General features: G+C 35.4%; 1 pseudogene across 1 annotated transcript; it reads right to left on the bottom strand.

Moving 5' to 3' along the window:
- Window positions 1–2,270: 2,270 nt before the first annotated feature.
- Window positions 2,271–20,618, bottom strand: LOC114305169 (B3 domain-containing transcription repressor VAL1-like; annotated as a pseudogene). The gene is made up of 12 exons (XR_014350572.1): window positions 20,391–20,618; window positions 20,138–20,266; window positions 17,334–17,412; window positions 17,128–17,244; window positions 16,007–16,672; window positions 15,768–15,864; window positions 15,469–15,643; window positions 15,207–15,319; window positions 14,742–15,103; window positions 14,586–14,635; window positions 2,937–3,050; window positions 2,271–2,546 (listed from the first exon to the last, which is right to left on the bottom strand). The product of XR_014350572.1 is annotated as a B3 domain-containing transcription repressor VAL1-like (transcript).
- Window positions 20,619–21,145: the final 527 nt, after the last annotated feature.

Raw genomic sequence — 21,145 nt, 5'->3', positions numbered from 1 at the left:
TTGAAACAACCCAAAAGCCATCACGCAAAGAAACAGACCTGACAAATTAGACGATACAGTTTTGCTCCAAATCTATCTTGTATTGATTAACTTTGTTGAGCTGGAAAGCGCCGAAGCCGGAAAACCCATCAAACCCATTTCAAATTTCTGCGGATTTCTGGGAATATATGCGAATTAAAACCCATCAAACCCATTTCAAATTTCAAAAATCAAAACCCAGCAAACCCATTTCAGAAATCACAACCACTCCAACCACAACAAATTAAAATAGTTTAAACCAAAATTATTAACTTTAAAGCAAAACCAGGACGGCAAAACGATCGGTGGTCGATGGTTGTAAATCGAAACCGCAATGGCGGTCATCGTAAGAGGAGAGAAATGAAAGAAAACGGCGAGAGGAGAGCAGAGGTGGTGAGCAGCGGTGTCGTCGCGAGAGGAGAGAGGAGAGATGAGAGGCAGAGAGAAGGGTATGGAAGAGGGATGAGCTTTGGATGAGGATGAAAGAGAGGAGAGATAGAGCATTTGGGCAGGAAAAAAATTGATCTGAACCATTCTCCCTTATGATATTGATTCTCTTGGATTATTCTCCTTTCTCTTGATTGCTAACAGTGTTTACTAATGAAATTGGGAAGTTTTTAATGTGTTTGATGGAGGGAAGTTTTTATTTCCATGAAATTGGGCTCAGTTTCAGCAGCAAGTGCAACAAGGAAATGCAAGATGTGCAACAAGGAAACCCAAATAAAACTAACCCAACACGAACACAAAAACAGAGAGAAAAAATTACTGTGATGAACAGTTGAGCAGCCGAAGTGATGTAAATTACTGTAACACTATTCACATAATATTTTTCATGTATCATGTTACAAACAGATCCAACAAAAGATATGACCTATCCATTACTGGTTGTAGCACAGAGTAAAAAGTTTCGATTTTTACTTGCATTTTACTTACTAAATTGAAATTAGTATACAATCCATGTATATATCTACCCAAAAAAAAAAAAAAAAAAAAAGAAGTCATGGAATAGCTTCTCTGCACAGGGTAAGGTCTCATGCACTATAGGCTACTAGGTATGGACAAAAAAAAAAAAAATCCAAAAACCAACAAGCAAGCACACAGACTGAACTACTGGCCAAAACATCAAAAGATAGAACAAGAAATACAAGAAATACATCTATAAATTCAAAAGGGAACAGTCACATCTATAATTTAAAAGGAAGAAATATTTGAAAGAAAATTAAATTATTCCAAATTACATTTACCTTTTACTGCCCTCATTCTCATGCTCCCCAGCTAAAGATGAAGAACATGCTTCAACAAGTGGGTAGCCTTCAATCTCACCCACAGCTTGTGAGAGCAAACATGGGCCTACGTTTTCAAGTCTGTTATGCCTTGCTTCCCGAACAAGGCTCGTCATGTTTCAACCGGTTGCTTCTATCAATGTGTCTTCTTCACGGCTAGGTTGGCAATTCAAGTCTAAACGTCCTTTGCTGGTCTCACCGACATGCTTAGGAATTATATTTTTCTGGTTGCTTTCATCTTCTGATTGATTTATAGCTGCCAATGCATGTCCAGAATTTCTATCCATTTCTATTTGTCTTGTCTTCTAGCCAGACGTGAAGGTTTTAAAGGGGCATTTTAAAGAAAAGCAAGCATTACATGTGCAAGTGGACTTGTGCTTTCCCTTTCCACTTGGAAGTTGAATGCACACAATGCAACTGCAGCCAGAATGATCACAGGGATGTTTTGTAGTGGTTCCCACTGATGGCTCATCTAAGTCATTTGCAATGTCCTCTAAGACTGCAGCATTGGTCAGAGCATCTAATCCAGAAGGCTCATGTTATTTGTCTACCTTGGTGCTTTCTATGATTCCCAACTTCGTAAAATCTGGACAAGGAAAAGAAAAACATTTTTTAATTAAAAAAGAAAAAAATGAAGAGGGTAGCAAGTATGGCCAGGCATTTCAAGATCGATTAGGGAAAAAATAATACAACCAACATATCCAATTTCATAGAATAAAATGCATTGGAAAACTTCATATTAACTAAAAGCCAGACCAGTGATTTGTAACAAGAATCGGGTTTAGAATATTGCAAGATGAGTTTTGAAGATATCAAAAATAGTATGCCAACTCATACGGCCATTAGACTTGTTTTTTTCTAAAATTGACAAGACCGTAGGACAGACTTATTCTCCAACTTTATATAAATTTTCTGTCACAATAAAAACGGTATATAAGGAATTCAATCCACACAAAACTCAACCCGATTTCATAAAAATATAGTACATCTGTATAAAGCCTCAATGATGCAACAAGCACATGATCAAATACCCAAGTGGATGCATGCAAGTACACGTTTAGAACCATTAAATTGCAAAACATTTGGATCATTATGTCTCTTTTAATTCTCAAAATCACCTTCTTAAAACCATGATCATCACAAGTTTATAAAGGCGCAATGCAAACTTGATCCATACCATTGCCAACACTCAGAAGATTTTCCAGTTCCTGTGGATTCATCTCATCTGGTGCAGAACATGAACATCTGCAAACACACAGGAAATGAGGACATTAAAAAATAATTATTTTCACCCTTTGTTTCACAGCCAGACACAAAAAAAAATTACAAAATTCATGTAAAAATAGCTAAACTCTACCTTAGCTCACTTAAACTCCCAACCTAGTAAATGTCACTCTAGGAAGTGCCCTCATAACTCGATCTACAGCACGTTTTGGTCATAAGGCAACAATGGGCTACCAACCCCCTCACTCCCATGAAAAGATAAAACAAAAAAGTTGAATGAATGGAACAGAAATATGATCCCATATCTCTGGTAAAACTACCAAAAAGATTTGCCCACTACCAAAAGAGTTTGCTCACAAATTGTCTTCACCAAATATAAAGAACTAAAATTAAGGACAAAATTTCACTGACCTACTTGGATCCCAAATATTGTCCAACCATGCCCACTTTGGAGGGATAAGAACATCCACAGGCAACCTCCACCATTTGGAGCAACTATCACACTAAGCCCATTGTTCCTGTTCCCTGGACAATAACACTATATATTGAGTCGAGATGAATACATTCCAATTGAAACAATGAATAAGAGCAGGGCGTTGCCAAAATATATTTCTTTTGTGGTGTCATTTAATTAGTTATCATCGATATCATTTAAATTATATATTATACACATAAATATATTTAATAAATATAATTGGGACACGGGAAGCAAAATTCGGGACGGGATGTAGGGATGGAGCACAGTGGAGGGAAATAACCATCCCTAATTTTGTCAAATGAGGTCTCTCTTTTATGTAAACAACCTTGACCTGAGTAGGAACAATCTAATATATACAATTAATGTGGTGTGTAAAATTCTCTTGAAACCCTTCACAACTTTCCATAACTATTTAGAATCTAGTTTATAGTATTTTATATATGTTCTAAAATTCTATACAATATCCTTGCATTCTCTCAAACTTTTTAGAAGGTTCTGAAATCTTCTATTAACCTCCAATATTCCAATCCTCATCTGAAAGATTGTGTAGGCAATAGCTTAACCAAAAAATGTCTTTAGTGATAAAATTTAATCAGTTATCAGATATGTCATTCCATCATATTTTCAATTCTAGAACACTTATGAATATAATTTTTCACATATCTATTATAAATATACTAAAATATCATATATAATAATATTACAAAGTAATTCAAACCTATGTTACATGGACTCGGGTACGGGTGTCGGGTGCGGGTATGTATCTAGAGGTCGGACTCATCAAATCATAAATTTAAGGATACGCGGACTCTGCAAAAAAATGTCATATTTTTATATTTTTAATCTAATATGTGAGATAAAATGGTATTATATGTAACTTATAGTGTCAAAATGACATTTATAGCAATTATATAACAATATATACATATAATAATAGTGTTATATACAATTATATAAGAAGTATCCGTTGAAAAGTATCCGACACATATCCCATACCCTTGTCCGAGTGTCGGGTGTCCGACACGGGTATTTGATTTAATTTGAAGAGTCCATGTAACATAGATTCAAACTAGTCAAATTACACAATAATGCTTAAGTACACTAATATATTATTTGTTCAATAAAATTAAAAACAATGAGATTGCGATTTTCAATCAATCAAATAAAAATGAGAGACAAAATGATTCTTCTTGAGAAACAAAAAAGAAAATTGTTTTTGTAAGGAATTAAGGATTTCGTGCTTTAAAAGCAGTCTTTTCTTTTTTCTTTTTTCATTTTCTTTCATTCGTTTTTATATGAACTCTATTTACATATAAAATTTATACCCAAAAAAAACAAAAAAATTCACAAAAATGATGTTACAAATAAAAAGCATCTTAAATTACATGATTTTATTTTAAAGTGAAAGATCCATAATAAATTACATGATTTTATACATAAATTATGTATGAATTTTTTTTATATCATTATTAAAAAAAAATGATATCATGATATTTATGATGTCAATAAGGTTACACTCACCATATTTTTTACAACACAATGATGGTTGTAATGGTATCCATAAGTCTCATTTATATTCGTATTAGGGTTTAGGGGTTGTACGTGTTAAACAAAAAATAATATAAAATTATGATAAACATAGAATTAATTTTTTTATAAACAATTTTTTTTTGTTGATAAATATATTTTTTTGAATAATTTTAATAGTTTCAATTTATGAAAACCTCTCAAAAAATTTGTATAATACTACATAATTCTATATAAAAAAAAAAATTCAAAATTACAGTGCGTTCAATTGAACCCACTACGTCATGGGTAGCTCCGCCCATGAATAAGAGGATGCCAAAGCCACAGCCCGTGCACACCCACCGCATGGGAACCTGTTTTCTTTAATATGGATATTCTTACTCCTTCCTGCATGCATTTGACGTAAAATTAAACAGGGTAGGTATACCAAGGACCTCAATGCATGAGTTCAAAACGACATGTTTCTCTGCTTTGTCCCTCATTTCCTCCTCATCGGTTGACTACTGAAAGATGGGAGGGAAAAAAAACCAGGGTACGCTATTGGCCCCACCATCTTGTGCTTCTACCATTTGAAACATAGAAATAGTTTCCACACTCTTACACTCTGTTTAGTAACCATTCTGTTTATAATTTTAAGTTTATATTTATAAAAAATTTAAAAACTATTACATAAACTTGTTTAGTAAACATTTTTTGTTTATAAATGAGTGGCCTTAGCTTTTTAAATTGGGTTAAAAAAGTAAACTAAGAAAAGTTGTTTATATCTGTTTCTAAACGGCGGACGGAATGAAAAAACATGGAAGAATTGTAAATTGTCCTATGATTAAGTTTCGGTCATGGCTTGAAATCGCTTGGAAGCTATTCTCAACCGAGTAGCCACGTCATTTCATCACCATGACCCTATTCCATCTGATCATTGCTGCAAAATCACCTATTCCTCTCTTGGAGTGATACGTGTTCTTTGCACCTTTAATTCTTCATATATAATTCTTCAAAATTTCCACTTCCTTTTTACACTGGAACCTTTTTATTTATTTATTTATTTTTATCAATTGTGCTACATTTAAAAAAATCTAGAATTTTACCCATAATTCAAACATGTGGATAGGGTTTATTGCACCCAGTGGCAGAGATAGGATTTGAGTAATAATAAAATGTTATGTCTAAAATAGTGTGTCTCACCCTGTCTTATTTCAACCCTAACAAACTTAACTCTCATTTTTAACCAAGACATCGACTAATCGTCTCCAGAAATATATATATATATATATATATATAAAACAAGTATTTTATTAAGAAATAAAAATTTCATCAAACAAGAAGTAATCTTTTACATATTTGTACATATATTCACCCCAGAAGAATTAAAAAAAAAAATACCAATAAGAATAAATTAATAAACGTTATTAAAAAGAATAGAAAATAAACATTTAATGGTTGACTTTATAATATTATAAAAGTGATTTTGACATAAAATAAACATTTGAATAGTACAAATTATAGAACTATTTAAAAAATAAAGAAAAAAATACGAATATATATTCAAATTTAGAATGGGCAAAGTGAGAAATAATTTATTAACCTATACTAAAACATAAATTTTAGAAAGTTAAGGAGGGGCCCTCCTAGGTCCATTTTCCCTCCGCCACTGATTGTACATATGATTCACGACACGCTAACTTTAAATTTATACCTTATACCTCACTTTCATGGTATAATTATGAATAATTTTTCATGCTTTATATATTTTTAATGAGTAGTGGTCATTATCCTTAGGTTTGTGTGTTTAATCTAACTAGGTAGTGATCTCAAGACTATCTAATCTTACTTGAAATGGATTGTGTACTGAATTTATATTTTTTTTAATGTAAAATACTGCTGGTGTGTTTTAAAAGAAATTACTCAAAAAATTATTGTTTACTTTGTTGCCAATGTTGGTATTTCTTTTAATTAAAGTTCTGATGAATTAAATTGCAAATGCATTGTAATAAAAATATAACACAATTATGCATATCTAACTTTAAATTGATCTGTTGCTAGGGATGCAGGGACTTTGTTAACGGAGCAATTTGAAGAAATGCAGGGACTTTTTACGGTTTTCGTGGATAATCTTCCAGGAGCAACGAATGCTGAGTCTTTGTTCAAACTCTTCACAAAGTTTGGCATTGTGAAGAATGTCTTTATACCTCTTAAAAGAAGAATAGTGTCAAAATCAAGATTTGGGTTTGTAAGATTTGATTGCCCCGTTGCAGCAGACATTGCCATCCAACAAGCGAATGGTATGTTGGTGGATGATATGGTGCTACAAGTCAAGAAAGCTACACATGCCAGGGGTAACAGAGATGACCAAAACAGAGGGTTATCACAGAATACCAAAAGATTCTTCACAACAACCAGCATGAAAGGTAAAGCTCCATATGTAGATCAAAGATCCTTTGCAGAGGTATTAAAAGGGGAACCACCCACTGCAGCTGGTAATGTTAGCATGAACATAAAAGTTGATGAAGTTGGTCATGGATGGCTATATGATAGTGTAATAATCAGACTCAATGCTAAGTATTCCACTCATGATATTGGTAAAGCTCTGAAGGCAAATGGTCTGGACCAGGTTCTAGTTAGACAAGGGGGAGGCTGTGATGTAGTTTTAACTTTCAAATCTTCAGAGGAGCTGAAGTCTAATATCTGTAATATTAAAGATTGGTTCAAAGATTGGAGCCAGTTTGTGGTGGAATGGAAACCAGATTTCCACTATGAACAAGAGAGATGCTTGTGGTTGAGATGTTATGGCATCCCCTTAAATTGTTGGAACAGAAACACACTTAACAGCATTGGAAGTATTTGGGGCTCTGTTCTCAATTTGGATGGGGATATCTGTCAACCAAAATCCTTCTCCTACGCCGAAGTCAGAGTGGTTACGTCATGTATGGAGCCTATCAACAAAACTATTTTGCTGGAGTGTAAGGGTAAAGTCCACCCCATCCTTGTGTGTGAAGATCATAGTGCAGATCTTAGCATCATGAAGCTTAATGGTATGGAAGATTGTAGTTCTAATGTTCTTTGTTCTAGTAAAGAGGCAGAGACTTTCCTAGAGAAGGGCTGTAGGGAGTATGAAGATGATGATGAGGTGGCAGCAGGATGTGACAAGCTTGCTGCTGAGTTGGTATACACCAATGAGGTAGTACCGAGGAAGGAGCCTACTGCATGTCGCATTGGAAAGAAGGCAAACACGGTAGTTGAGGAGACAAAGTTGGATTCAGAAAGCTGCAGCAAGGAGGGAGCGTATGTAGAGGTAATGATGCTGGAAGAGCCTATGCACAGTCCTAAAAGTAATGATGGCAATCAGAGGTGTGTTGAGCAAGTCTTTACACAGGGTTTTATGAAAAGCTTTAGTGGGTCTAGAGAGGGTCTCCAGCCTGGCATTAATCTGGAAGTGGATCTGGCCCAATCAATTAGCAACAACCTTGTTAGTGATCCTTTCTCCAGGCCTATTGAGCCTTGTAATGTTAAACCTGGTTGTAATGGGCTCTTGGCTTTGTGCCTAAACCATTCAGGCCATATTAGGCAATCAGCTGCTATCTCAAAACCTCTTCGAAATGTAAAGAAAAAGGGGAAACAAAAGGCCCACCTAGAGGGTTTTACTACCTTCTCCAGACTCCATGGGTACAAAGCTGTCAACAAACCCACCTCAAAATCTATCATATACAGACCAGCAGCAGCAGCAATTGCGCAGTCGGAACTGTCTGAGTCTGAATCAAGCCTGAATAATTACCTTCTTCAAGAAGCCACAGCTACCATCCAATTGGGGAAAACTCTTGGTATCAACTTCAATGGTCAAGAGGATGTAGCCTTAAATAAGATCATGGACCTAGAGCGTAAGGACAAAAAGAGAATCATCAAAGAGGGGAAGGTCAAACAGTAAGGTGCTGTAAGTTGCTGTACAAGGGTGATTATTAGGGGGCTAGGAATAGGAAAGATTGTGAAGAAAGCTGTGCCAGAAGATCCAGTTTTTGGTGGTTTTAGGTTGTGCTGCTGGTCTCAGTTTTTTGGTGGTCTCAGTTAGTGCTGCTGTAAGTTGTTGTACAAGGGTGATTCTTAGTTCTGCTGCTGGTCTCAGTTTTTGGTGTGAGCTTGTTCGGTTTTTGGTGCTATTTTGATGCTCCAAGTTTCTGCAGTTTTTTTTTTGTGTTTTTTTTTATCTTTGTTTTCCTTGTTTTGTTGGTTTCTCACCAACTTGGAGTTTCACCAACTTGGAGCTTCTTCTTGTTGGTTTCTCCTCTTTGTTGATGTAATTCGGTTGTCTTTCATCAATGAAGTTTCTCTTTTGCCGATCAAAAAAAAAAAAAAAAAAAAAAATTGTACCAATATGGTTATTGTGGACACTTATTATAATTTTATAATTTGTATGATTCCCATTGTCTTAAATAATAAAAAATAAATATAAACATTTTAAGCCTTAACAAACATGTTTTTAGTTTTTGTTTTTAAATTTTTTTAAATATTTTGATCAAACCAAATGTGTTCACAATTTTTGTTTTTCTAAAAATAAACAAAAATTAGTTTATAATTTTTTTATAAATATAAACAATAAACATTTTTTTTTTAATGACAAGATGTCCGGCTCAATTTACACCCACCTTGACTAATCCTGGAATCCACGCAAAGCACCCCTCCACGTGGATTGGACAAAAAACGTAAACATTAGCAACCGCTGCCTTAATACTAATGTTTAGTACAGACAATTGGATTTTGAATCAGCTGAAATGTTCCTCCAGGTTCTGCTACCCTTTTGTGATAGATTTATGACAAACTCCCAACAAAAATCATATATTTATGACTATTTTACGAATGCTTACCCAGATGCTCGGGATGTGAATATAGTGCTCTTTTCAAAAACTGGCGGCTCCTAGATAACATGAACAACAGTAAGCACAAGAATCGCCTTGCAATACCGAATAAATAATTACTCCATCTCCATGTATAACATGAGGGTGTCAACTGGATTTACTATCATATTCTTGAAATTCTTGGTCTTCAATCATGACAATGGTTGGCTTAGCACTTGGGGGTGGGCGGAGCAACTCCTGTGCTTCTTTCCATGTGAGTCTCAGCTCCATAGCATCTTCACCATGCATGAGTAGTCTCTTGTTTTTGGACCCAATGTTCCCACGTGAGTCTCTTGTCTCACATGGATGTGGGACCCACACAATATGGGTCCCATGCAAGTCCCACACCCATATGAGATATTTGGTAGAATTTTAATAAATTTTTTAAAATCTCTAGCATTTTTACTAGGGGTGAGCAGCGGATATACCGATCCGTCAAAACCGACCGAACCGAACCGATCCGCCACATTTTGGACGGATGCGTGATGACGAGCGGACGGTTGCGGATTAATTTTCTCCAATCCGCCAATTTGGCGGACGGATGGCGGATTTGAGATTTCTTTGGTTGCAACCGAACCGCCAAACCGCGAGCACATCTAGTAATTTATAAGACTTTATGTTTTCAGTTTGTTAAATATTCTGTTTGTGTTTTCAATTAAAATAGAATTTAAATATTCTATTGAAAAAAAGTTTCCAACTTAAATATCTTTTTTGAATTGAAAAAAATAAAAGTATTATTTATCTATATTTTTTTATTTTTAAATCTATTTCTAAAAATAATAAATAGAAAATATGAAATATACTAGTTGATTTTTGTTTTCAAAAACAGATATAAATGTAACAATACAGAGACATACAATGTCTACTACTGCTTTGTTCATGGTTTTGGTGATTTGAATTGTTTTTATATTTTAAGAATCACAGATTGTAATACTTTATGTGGATGAGACATGCTGTGATTGTAGTATATGGATGAGGCATGCAGTGATTGTGATATTCTAAAGTTTCAAACTTTCTTGCTTTGAATGAGGCATGCAATGATTGTAACATTTTTTTAAGTCATTGATTATAATACTTTCATTTTTTTTTTTTTTTTTTTTTTTTTTTTTGAGGAAGTGCACAAGTTGAATTATATTGAAAATTTATAAAATTTTAAACCGCCAAACCGATTCGCATCCATTCGCCAAACCGCCAAACCGCTCAATCCACATCCGCCGGATTGGTGGACGGATGCGGATTGATTTTCTTCAATCTGTCAATCTGGCGGACGGATGGCGGATTGGAGGTTCCGTGGCTGCAACCGACCCGCGCCCACCCCTAATTTTTACAATAATAATTCATATATATGGGTTAAATGAGTCAGCTTCGGCTTTTGAAATTTTTTTCGGGTTGGAATCAAGATAACAAGATTACACCCAATAGCTAACGGGCTAGACATGGTACGCATGTTCTTATTATTGCAAGCTCGACCCACACTCAAACTCAAACTCAAACTATGCACACCCATACCCACACCCATACCCACATGGGAAAAAAATTGAAATTAAACAGGAAATTCAAATAACAAAAGTATGAACATTTATAAGACAAAAATGTGACAATAAATTGATAGTCGAACATTGGAAATTTTCAAATTTCAAAATTCGAATGAGCTCAAAAAATTAAAAAAATTAAAAATTAAAAGAAAAAAAGTCTTAATAGAGAGTCAAAATCCACAACCCCAAAGTGCCCTTGGATTGGAACAAGAAATCAACTCAGATACAGATGATATGTACTTGTAACTTTCTAAGAAGGCAATAATAATAATAATAATAATAATAATTATTGGAAACTCTCATTTTGGAAAGTTGTAGTCTATTAGGTCCTTTTTTAAAATTAATGCACGTCCCAGTCCTGTTTTTTTTATGGGATGGGTTTTCTGACTTATGTACCTTTCTTTTATGTGGTTGGAAACGTTTTTTGAATTATATATATACCTTTACAAACCACATCATGAACAACAGCACAAATCATAAATCCATGGTGGTAATGATGCCAAAAAAATGAGTTCAATCTGCTTGATTTGATGCAGAACGAAGTCGAGAGGACTCTTGAACTCACCGCCATGATTCAGTAAAATAACATTGGAATCGCCAGAGAGAGCGAGAGAGAGAGATAAACCCTAGCGTGACACATAGACGATCTGACAACGGAGACGATCTAACAATAACATCGGCGACGGCGACGGCGACGATGGTGGGAAGAGAGTCCCAAAGAGTAGGCAAGGCATTGTCGGCGCCATAGTCGCCGAGGACCGTACATGCTTTCTGGATGCGATTGACGAGTCCGATAACACTCTCCATGGCTGGAAAATGCCTTCTGAATGCGATTAACGAGTCCGATAACACTCTCCATGACCGGAAAATGTGGGGCTTCACAGGATATACTTGCAATATGATGTGGGCACACCAAAATGTGGTTCAGCAAATTGATGTGGGCCACCAAAAAGTGGTTCACCAAACTATTGTGGTCCATCAAATTGTGGTTATGGAAAATGATGTGTGCTCCCTCAAACGTGGGCTCCCAAAATGTTTTGGCTAACCAACGTGTGGGTCACAGGATAGACTTGCAGCACGACGTAGGCCACCAAAATGTGGTTCATCAAATTGACGTGGGTCATAAAAATGTGGACCCCCCACGTTGTGTTTCCTGCCAAACAATGGGTTGTCTTCAAATGTGGGCTTCAAGAAATGATGTGGGCCACCACAGTGTGGGTCATAAAAAACGTGGACAAATATTAAATCCTTAAAAAGCTATAATAAATTTTTTCCAAACGTTACATACACCCACATCAATCAGACATAATATCACTAAACCAAAAACAATTCACTCATGGGCAAAACTGTCCACCCCCATTTAATGGGACCTTTGGGTGTACAAAATTAAATATAGGACTTATTAGATTACAATTTCACCTTTTAGGATTTATGGGTCAATTTCCCTATAATTTTATGTTTATATTTATAAAAAATGTAAAAACTATTACATAAACTTGTTTGGTAAAAATTTTTTTGTTTATAAATGAGGGGCCTTAGCTTTTTAAATTGGGTTAAAAAAGTAAACTAAGAAAAGTTGTTTATATCTGTTTATAAACGGCGGACGGAATGAAAAAACATGGAAGAATTGTAAATTGTCCTATGGTTAAGTTTCGGTCATGGTTTGAAATCGCTTGGAAGCTATTCTCAACCGAATAGCGACGTCATTTCATCACCATGACCCCATTCCATCTGACCATTGCTGCAAAATCACCTATTCCTCTCTTTGGAGTGATACGTGTCCTTTGCACCTTTGATTCTTCATATATAATTCTTCAAAATTTCCACTTCCTTTTTGCACTGGAACCTTTTTATTTATTTATTTATTTATTTATTTATTTTTATCAATTGTGCTACATTTAAAAAAATCTAGAATTTTACCCATAATTCAAACATGTTGATAGGGTTTATTGCACCCAGTGGCGGAGATAGGATTTGAGTAATAATAAAATGTTATGTCTACAATAGTGTTTTTACCTTGTCTTACTTCAACCCTAACAAACTTAACCCTCATTTTTAACCAAGACATCGACTAATCGTCTCCAGAAAATATATATATATATATATATATGAAGCAAGTATTTTATTAAGAAATAAAAATTTCATCAAACAACAAGCAATCTTTTACATATTTGCACATATATTCATCCCAGAAGAAGAAAGAAAAAAATACCAATAAGAATAAATTAACAAACATTATAAAAAAGAATAGAAAATAAACATTTAATGATAGACTTTATAATATTATAAAAGTGATTTTGACATAAAATAAACATTTGAATATTACAAATTATAGAACTATTTAAAAAATAAAGAAAAAAAAATACGAATATATATTCAAATTTAGAAGGGGCAAAGTGTGAAAGAATTTATTAACCTATACTAAAAAATAAATTTTAGAAAGTTAAGGAGGGGCATGTGCCCCTCCTAGGTCCATGCTGCCTCTACCACTGATTGTACCTATGATTCACGACACACTAACTTTAAATTTATGCCTTACACCTCACTTTCATGGTATAATTATGAATAAATTTTCATGCTTTATATATTTTTAATGAGTAGTGGTCATTATCCTCAAGTATGGGTGTATAGGCCCTATTTGGTGCAGCTTTTTTTCAGTTTATTTCAGCTTTCAACTTAATTTAAACTATTTTGATGTGTTTGGTTTAGCTTAACAATGCAGCTTATAACTTTTTGTAAGTAAGAAATCAGCTTATTCTTTGAGTGGGGCAGAAGAAGCTTAATTTATAAGTCAGAAATCAGTTTATGTTCATAGTTATAAGGTATAAGCTGTTAAGACATAAGTTATAAGTACTTTCCCACAACTCTACCAAACAGGGCCATAATCTAACTAGGTAGAGATCTCACGTCTATCTAATCTAACTTGAAATGGATTGTGTACTGAATTTATATTTTTTTTAATGTAAAATATTGCTGGCGTGTTTTAAAAGAAATTACTCAAAAAATTATTGTTTACTTTGTTGCCAATGTTGGTATTTCTTTTAATTAAAGTTCTGATGAATTAAATTGCAAATACATTGTAATAAAAATAAAACACAATTACGCATATCTAACTTTAAATTGATCTGTTGCTAGTATTGTACCAATATGGTTATTGTGGATACTTATTATAGTTTTATAATTTGTATGATTCCCATTGTCTTAATTAATAAAAAATAAATATAAACATTTTAAGCCTTAACAAACATGCTTTTAGTTTTTGTTTTTAAATTTTTTTAAATATTTTGATCAAACCAAATGTGTTCACAATTTTTGTTTTTCTAAAAATAAACAAAAATCAGTTTATAATTTTTTTATAAATATAAACAATAAACATTTTTTTTTAATGACAGGATATCCGGGTCAGTTTACACCCACCTTGACTAATCTTGGAATCCACGCAAAGCACCCCTCCATGTGAATCGTACAAAAAAACGTAAACATTAGCAACCGCTACCTTAATACCAGTGTTTAGTCCAGACAATTGGATCTCGAATCAGCTGAAATGTTCCTCCAGGTTCCGCTACCCTTTTGTGATATATTTATGACAAACTCCCAACAAAAATCATATATTTATGACTATTTTACGAATGCTTACCCAGATGTTCGGGATGTGAATACAGTGCTCTTTCCAAAAACGGGCGGCTCCTGGATAACATGAACAACAGTAAGCACAAGAATCGCCTTGCAATACCGAATAAATAATTATTCCATCTCCATGTATAACATGAGGGTGTCAACTGGATTTACTTACATCATATTCTTGAAATTCTTGGTCTTCAATCATGACAATGGTTGGCTTAGCACTTGGGGGTGGGCGGAGGAACTCCTGTGCTTCTTCCCATGTGAGTCTCAGCTCCATAGCATCTTCACCATGCATGAGTAGTCTCTTGTTTTTGGACCCAATGTTCCAAGCCCTCTTCTTCCCTGGGATCAGCAGTGGCCGCTGCAATGAGTCCTCATTTGTCGTGCCTCCATACTCCTCATTTAAGGCCAACCAAAAGTATCCCAATCAGCAAAAGTAAACAATTCAGACAGAGTAATAAGGTGAGAATCCTTACTTCCTTTCAGCCATTGGGAAAAACCAGATACCACTAACTTACTGTAGAGATTTTTCTTGAGGGAGCACCATTAGAAAGTCCAGGTATGTTCTGTTTATTTTATATGAAATATATATCAGTTCGTAAAAACACAATGGAAAAGAACGTTAAGCGAGTACATAATAGAGAAGACAATGATGCCTTTGATGCTTGACCTGCAAATTAATAAAATTCGATGCCTTCCGAAAGGCAATGACAAGTTTTCCCCCGGGATCTATCCGACTAAAAGTCACTGAAAAAATAATATATATGTGAGACAATAAATAAAAATCAGACCATGAAGATATTAAACATGCAGGGTTAATTAATTTCCCTTGGAAGAAGTTCAAAATTCTAATGAATACACAATCACATAAAACAATGCTATAGCATGAAGAAAACCAATGTCACCAGCTTGTAATTCCATTTTCTGTATGCAAGGGTTTATGCCCTCTAATACATACATGCGGCTTTTATTATTGGGCCAAAATCTGAACTGGAATGTCCACTCTTTCCCCTTTATATCCTGAATCTTTATTGGTATACCTTCTGATTGAGAAATTGGAGGAAAATAGGCCTGCATCAATTTGCATTTTGTACACATCCAAAGCTAAGGAGAAAGAAAATAAACTTCACAAAGGAGAGAGAGAGAGAGAGAGAGAGAGAGAGAGAGAAGACATGGACAAAATCATTGAACTTACTTCAGCACATGCTTTGGGGAAGACTACACGACCAATTCGACTAGCATCACTGGCACTCAAAACCTTCTCGAACAATGGCACAACGGTGGAATTCAAACTTTTAGTTGACAAGTTTAAGGTAAACATTATGTTTGAATCAATGAATAAACAAAAACAAGTGATTATAAACATCACTGCAAATTAGATCAGAGGACACTAACTTAAAGATGAAAAACCAAAAATAGCATAATCAAGGATACTCTCCAGATATTTGCTGCAGTTCTTCGTCTGTAACCCATGGCCAGTATCGCGGAAGTAACTGATTGCAGCCTCGTCCTTCATCAGGAAGCCTTAACACACGCGTCTGAGAATCCATTCCCCTATTAGCATCTGAGCCCACGGTGAGGCCAGTTTTAGGGGGTTTGGGTAAAATAAGGCATGTCTTTTTCCCTTGTTTAACAGGGGGAACCTTGTTCTGTTCCCTTTCCTTCCACAGCCCCAACAAGAGAAGGTAATACAGAATATGGAGTCTCCAAAGGATTGCTAAAAATTAAACTTCTTGATGGCTGAGCTAGTGATTTATACATATATTTTTCCCCTAGTATTGGCCTGTTAGTTTTTGGTATAGCAAAAACAGATGATCCAACAGATCGCCGTATCAGATCTGGAAAGCCTGCACGAACTCCCCCATTAGGAAATACAATTTATTCTCGTTGGATTTGCTCAATAGAGGCATTAGTATCACCCCTCTGAGTTTGAGGGCAATGGCTGAGCTCATTTGCATTCATAGATTTGCTCAACTGCGTAAATTTCTCCTTGTCAAGGCTGAAGCCACCCATTCTATGTTCAACGTAAGAGGATTGCAGATCACCGATGTTGTTTGCTGTGAATGGGCCAAACCCATGAGAAATATCATTGTTTGGAATCTGAATGAATGAGTTACAGAAAAATATCAGATACTTGTATGTTTGATGGAGACAGATTCAACATACAGGAAAACGACCAAAACAAGATACGCCTCGGGAAAGGAAGCATTTTATTATGGGAAACATCATAATTACCCACAACCGTTTTATCAATCTCATTTACGAGATTCATATGAGAGAGATATAATAAGAATCATCTAACAAATTATAGGAATTACACCAATATTACAGCCAAGATTGTCAAATTTGGAAAGTTAAGCAAGACATTTATACTTGTATCCCATCTGGGACAATGCTTCTCGTACTAGTCCCATTGGGAGGGGAAGGAGATAATCATTGAGCTAATAACTGATGGTAATAACATTACTAATCCATGTTTGTCATTTTTATATCAAAATTATTGCACATACAAAAGTTGTGATGTGACATTCGGGAAATGTTGGCCTACTAATTACCTGAATGGGTCTTATTCAGCGAGTCTCCAAACTCTTTGTGCAGCTTACACACCCTATGCCCCCAAAATCCAAGTAGTCATACAAATACTTGGAAGCAATGCATCCACAGTGGATACGCTGTCATACCAAAATTCAACTAGACTTAGAAACCATAATGAAAATAGATGTTTGAACAATAGAAGGGCAATCGATGGCTTCGAAGTTACCTTTCGACATAACCTGCTTTCCCTCCAACCAGATTCCTCCAAATGGAACATCTCACAGTAAAGTAAATTCTCATATGCAGATCCACAGCCCACATGATGTGACATTAAACATTGGCCAAACAATAAATAAATAATAAAACAAGTTATTGAAGCAGTCTACAAGAACAACTTTGAAATTTTGTTTTTGACTTTTTGGCCTATTACAAGAAAAATTGCAATGTCTAGTAAAGACAATAACACATCTTACTGGTTTATATACAGTGAATAATGGGAGGAAAAAAATGGAGCAAACAAACAAAGAAAGATTTAACAAGAAACTAGAAAAAGTTTCAAACAGTAGTAATTGCAACTATAAGTGTTAAGTGAAGCTAATTATTGGCTAATTTTCATCATTTTAGAAAGAACTTTTTGGCCACTAAATAAAATGGCTAGCCTTCTTTAGTCCTCCATCTTGATTCTTTTCTAAAACATAGTATATCAAATATGAAAAATAAAAATTGACTAAATAGTTAAAGTAGTAGCAATTAGGGATGGCAATTTAAACCCGGGCCGACGGGGACCCGATCCCCCGATCCCGATTAGTACGGGTTTTTCCTGAAAATTATCCCCATAGGGCTGGGGATAGTATTAAAAATTAAATCCCCAATGATTTTCGGGCCGGGGACGGGAATAGATTCTCTCGGCCCCGGCCCGAGCAATCCCCGTATAATCCCCGAATATAGAGATATATGTTTAGGATATATATATATATATATTTAGGTTACTTTTGAGACTTTACTCACCTCTCTTCTCCACTCACACTCACCTCTCTTATATCAGACTCTCTCCCTCTCTCTCTCTCCTTCTGTCTCTCTCCATGCTGCGGTGCTCACGGCTTCTCGCAGAGTCTCTCCCTCCCTCCTTCTCTCTCTCTCTCTCTCTCTCTCTCTATGCTGCGGTGCTCACGGCGTCGGCGTCTCCTCCTTTTCTTCTCACCGGCGTCACTCCTCCCTCACGGCGGTGGCTCCTCTCCTCTCTCTCACTAGCGGCAGCTTCTCCTTCTCTCACGGTATCTCCTCTCTAGTTACTCTCTCTCTCTCTCTCTCTGTTTTTTGATTTTGTTCTTCAGATCTGGAAGTTCTGGTCACCGGTGCCAAGATCCGAGTTGAGAAGTGAGAGACGAATCTGGTGTATGCTAGGGTTTCGCCGTTTCTACTGTTGAATCTGTCGAATATATAAGCTATTAGTGAAGAGACGAATTTGGGTGTGTTGTTGTTGATGATCCTCAGATCTGGAGCTAAATATATATGTTAAATCTATTGTTGTTAAATCTATTCTTAAATCTGTTGTTGTTATTGTTCATGAGTATTAAATCTGTTGTTGAATATCTGATTTGAAGCTGAATTTTTTTTTTGGCCGGGGACTTTTCGAGGTCGGGGAAACCCGATCCCTGTTGGGGGGCAGAGGCGGGGGCAATGACAGATTTCGCGTCGGGGATCGGGGCCGGGGACGGGGGTATTTCCACCATCGGGGATCTGGAACGCGAAGTGCGATCCCTGGCCCCGCCCCGCCTCGCCCCGTTGCCATTCCTAGTAGCAGTTACTGAGCATTATTCAGCCCTAAATCTGATTACACTTATTTATTTTTATATTTTTAAGAAATGCTATGTATCTCAAATATTTGGGATCCTAGCATAACTCTATATTTTTTTACATGCTACATACTAGGGGTTGGCATTAGCCCAAAACCCAACCCACTATTTTTAAGACTTGCGATAAATATTTGGTCATAGGGTCAACCTGGGCTAGGATTTGGAGCTTGTTTAATTTTTTGGGCCTGGCTTGAGATAAAAATTTCTAGCCTGCCATAGCCATTTTAAAATATTAATTTCAACTTTCATACTATTTAGTTACATAATAAACTTAAAAAATAATGGAAGTTCGAAAAAGTTAAATATATGTCCCTTTTATAGCTTAAATTTAATTGTTAAAAGACCAAAATTATCTCACTATTAGATTTCATTAATTATTTAAATTCAAATAATTATTAAAAGTCTCCAAATCATTTAATACCCCCTCCAAGACACAATGATAAGAGTAATGTTAGAAATCTCAAAAATTCTACTAAAATTTCTATCAAATGTCTCACATAGGTGTGGGACCCACACAATATGGATCCCATGTGGGTCCCACATCATGTGAGACATTTCTACCAAAGTTTTTACCAAATGTCTTACATGGATGTGGGACCCACACAATATGGGTCCCATGTAGGTCCCACCCCATGTGATCGCACCCCATGTGAGGCATTTAGTAGAATTTTGATAAAATTTTTAAAATCTCTAGCATTTTTACAATAACAATTCATATATATGGGTTAAATGAGTCAGCTTCGGCTTTTGAAATTTTGTCCGGGATGGAATCAAGATAACAAGATGACACCCAATAGCTAAGGGCTAGACATGGTACGCACGTTCTTATTATTGCAAGCCCGACCCACACTCAAACTCAAACTATGCACACCCATACCCACATGGGAAAAAAATTGAAATTAAACAGAAAATTTAAATAGCAAAATTATGAACATTTATAAGACAAAAATGTGACATTAAATTGATAATCGAACATTGGAAATTTTAAAATTTTAAAATTCTAATGAGCTCAAAAAATTAAATTTTTTTTAAAAAAAAGTCTTACTAGAGAGTCAAAATCCACAACCCCAAAGTGCCCTTGGATTGGAACAAGAAATCAACTCAGATACAGATGATAGGTACTTGTAACTTTCTAAGAAGGCAATAATAATAATAAAATTGAAATTGGGAAAATTACCCGCAGTTGAAACAGAGAGTAGCAAAAGCACCGGATTTCAAACCCCAACCTTCCTTCCATTGAAACGTCGTCGTCGCTTGGCACGCTTTGTTCATGCAAATCTTTGCCATTTGACCCAAATCAAAACTGAAACAAATCTCCATTCGAGTCAAATAAGTTAAAACCCAAATCAAAACCCTAAAACCCCCTTTTGATAATGCCTCACAATATCATCAAATCGATCCCAAAAACAAAAAATAGTATAACAAACCTAGTAGTAATCTATGGAATGATAACTTGGATGAGACAATCACATGCAGATAAGCATGACTACAATAGAGTCGGTGTGTGTGTTCTGGTTTTGATTTGCTCCGGAAAAAACAGAGTACCAAATTTTGAAGAGAATCTGCGACAGAGAAGTGGAGTCGGTGACGGTGATTGAGATTGCGATTGAGGTTTTTGAGAGGTGGGGATGGGAGGTTGAGACAAAGAGAGTAGACATATATATATAAAGAGAGAGGGTTTTGAGAGAGAGAGAGAGTGTGTTTGCATGCAGAGGAAACAGATGCACAAAATGCATGCATGACACTTGAAGACACCGCGAGGTCGTCTCTCCACTTGAAACGTACCCAGTCTCTCTCTCTCTCTCTCTCTCTCTCTCTGCCTCGTAGAAAAATCCTTGATTAGTCCAAGGTGTGTGGTGGGATAGTTTTCATCAATTACAAATTATTATACCTTTTCTAAATTTTTTAAGAAAAATGTTTGAGTCCGCTAAATAGGGAGTTTTAGATGCGAATTTCATTTTATGATTTGAAATTTTGACGTGTAAATTATATTTTATATATATATATTGTGTCACATCATTAAAATTGACATTAGAGTTACAATTCTAGTGCTCTCTATCATCATTAGAGTTGGCATTATTTTCTTATCACTCTGCTTGTTTTTGATTTTTTAAAAGCACTTTTCAAAAAAATTCTACATTCTTGTTTTTTGTATTTTTTTTTTATTGAATTTTTTTAATAT

Source organism: Camellia sinensis, chromosome 14, assembly GCF_055761805.1.
Source record: "Camellia sinensis isolate YWXY chromosome 14, ASM5576180v1, whole genome shotgun sequence".
NCBI classification, from domain to species: Eukaryota; Viridiplantae; Streptophyta; class Magnoliopsida; order Ericales; family Theaceae; genus Camellia; species Camellia sinensis.
The sequence above is the reverse complement of the archived record's forward strand: the minus strand, read 5'-3'. Positions and strand labels throughout refer to the sequence as shown.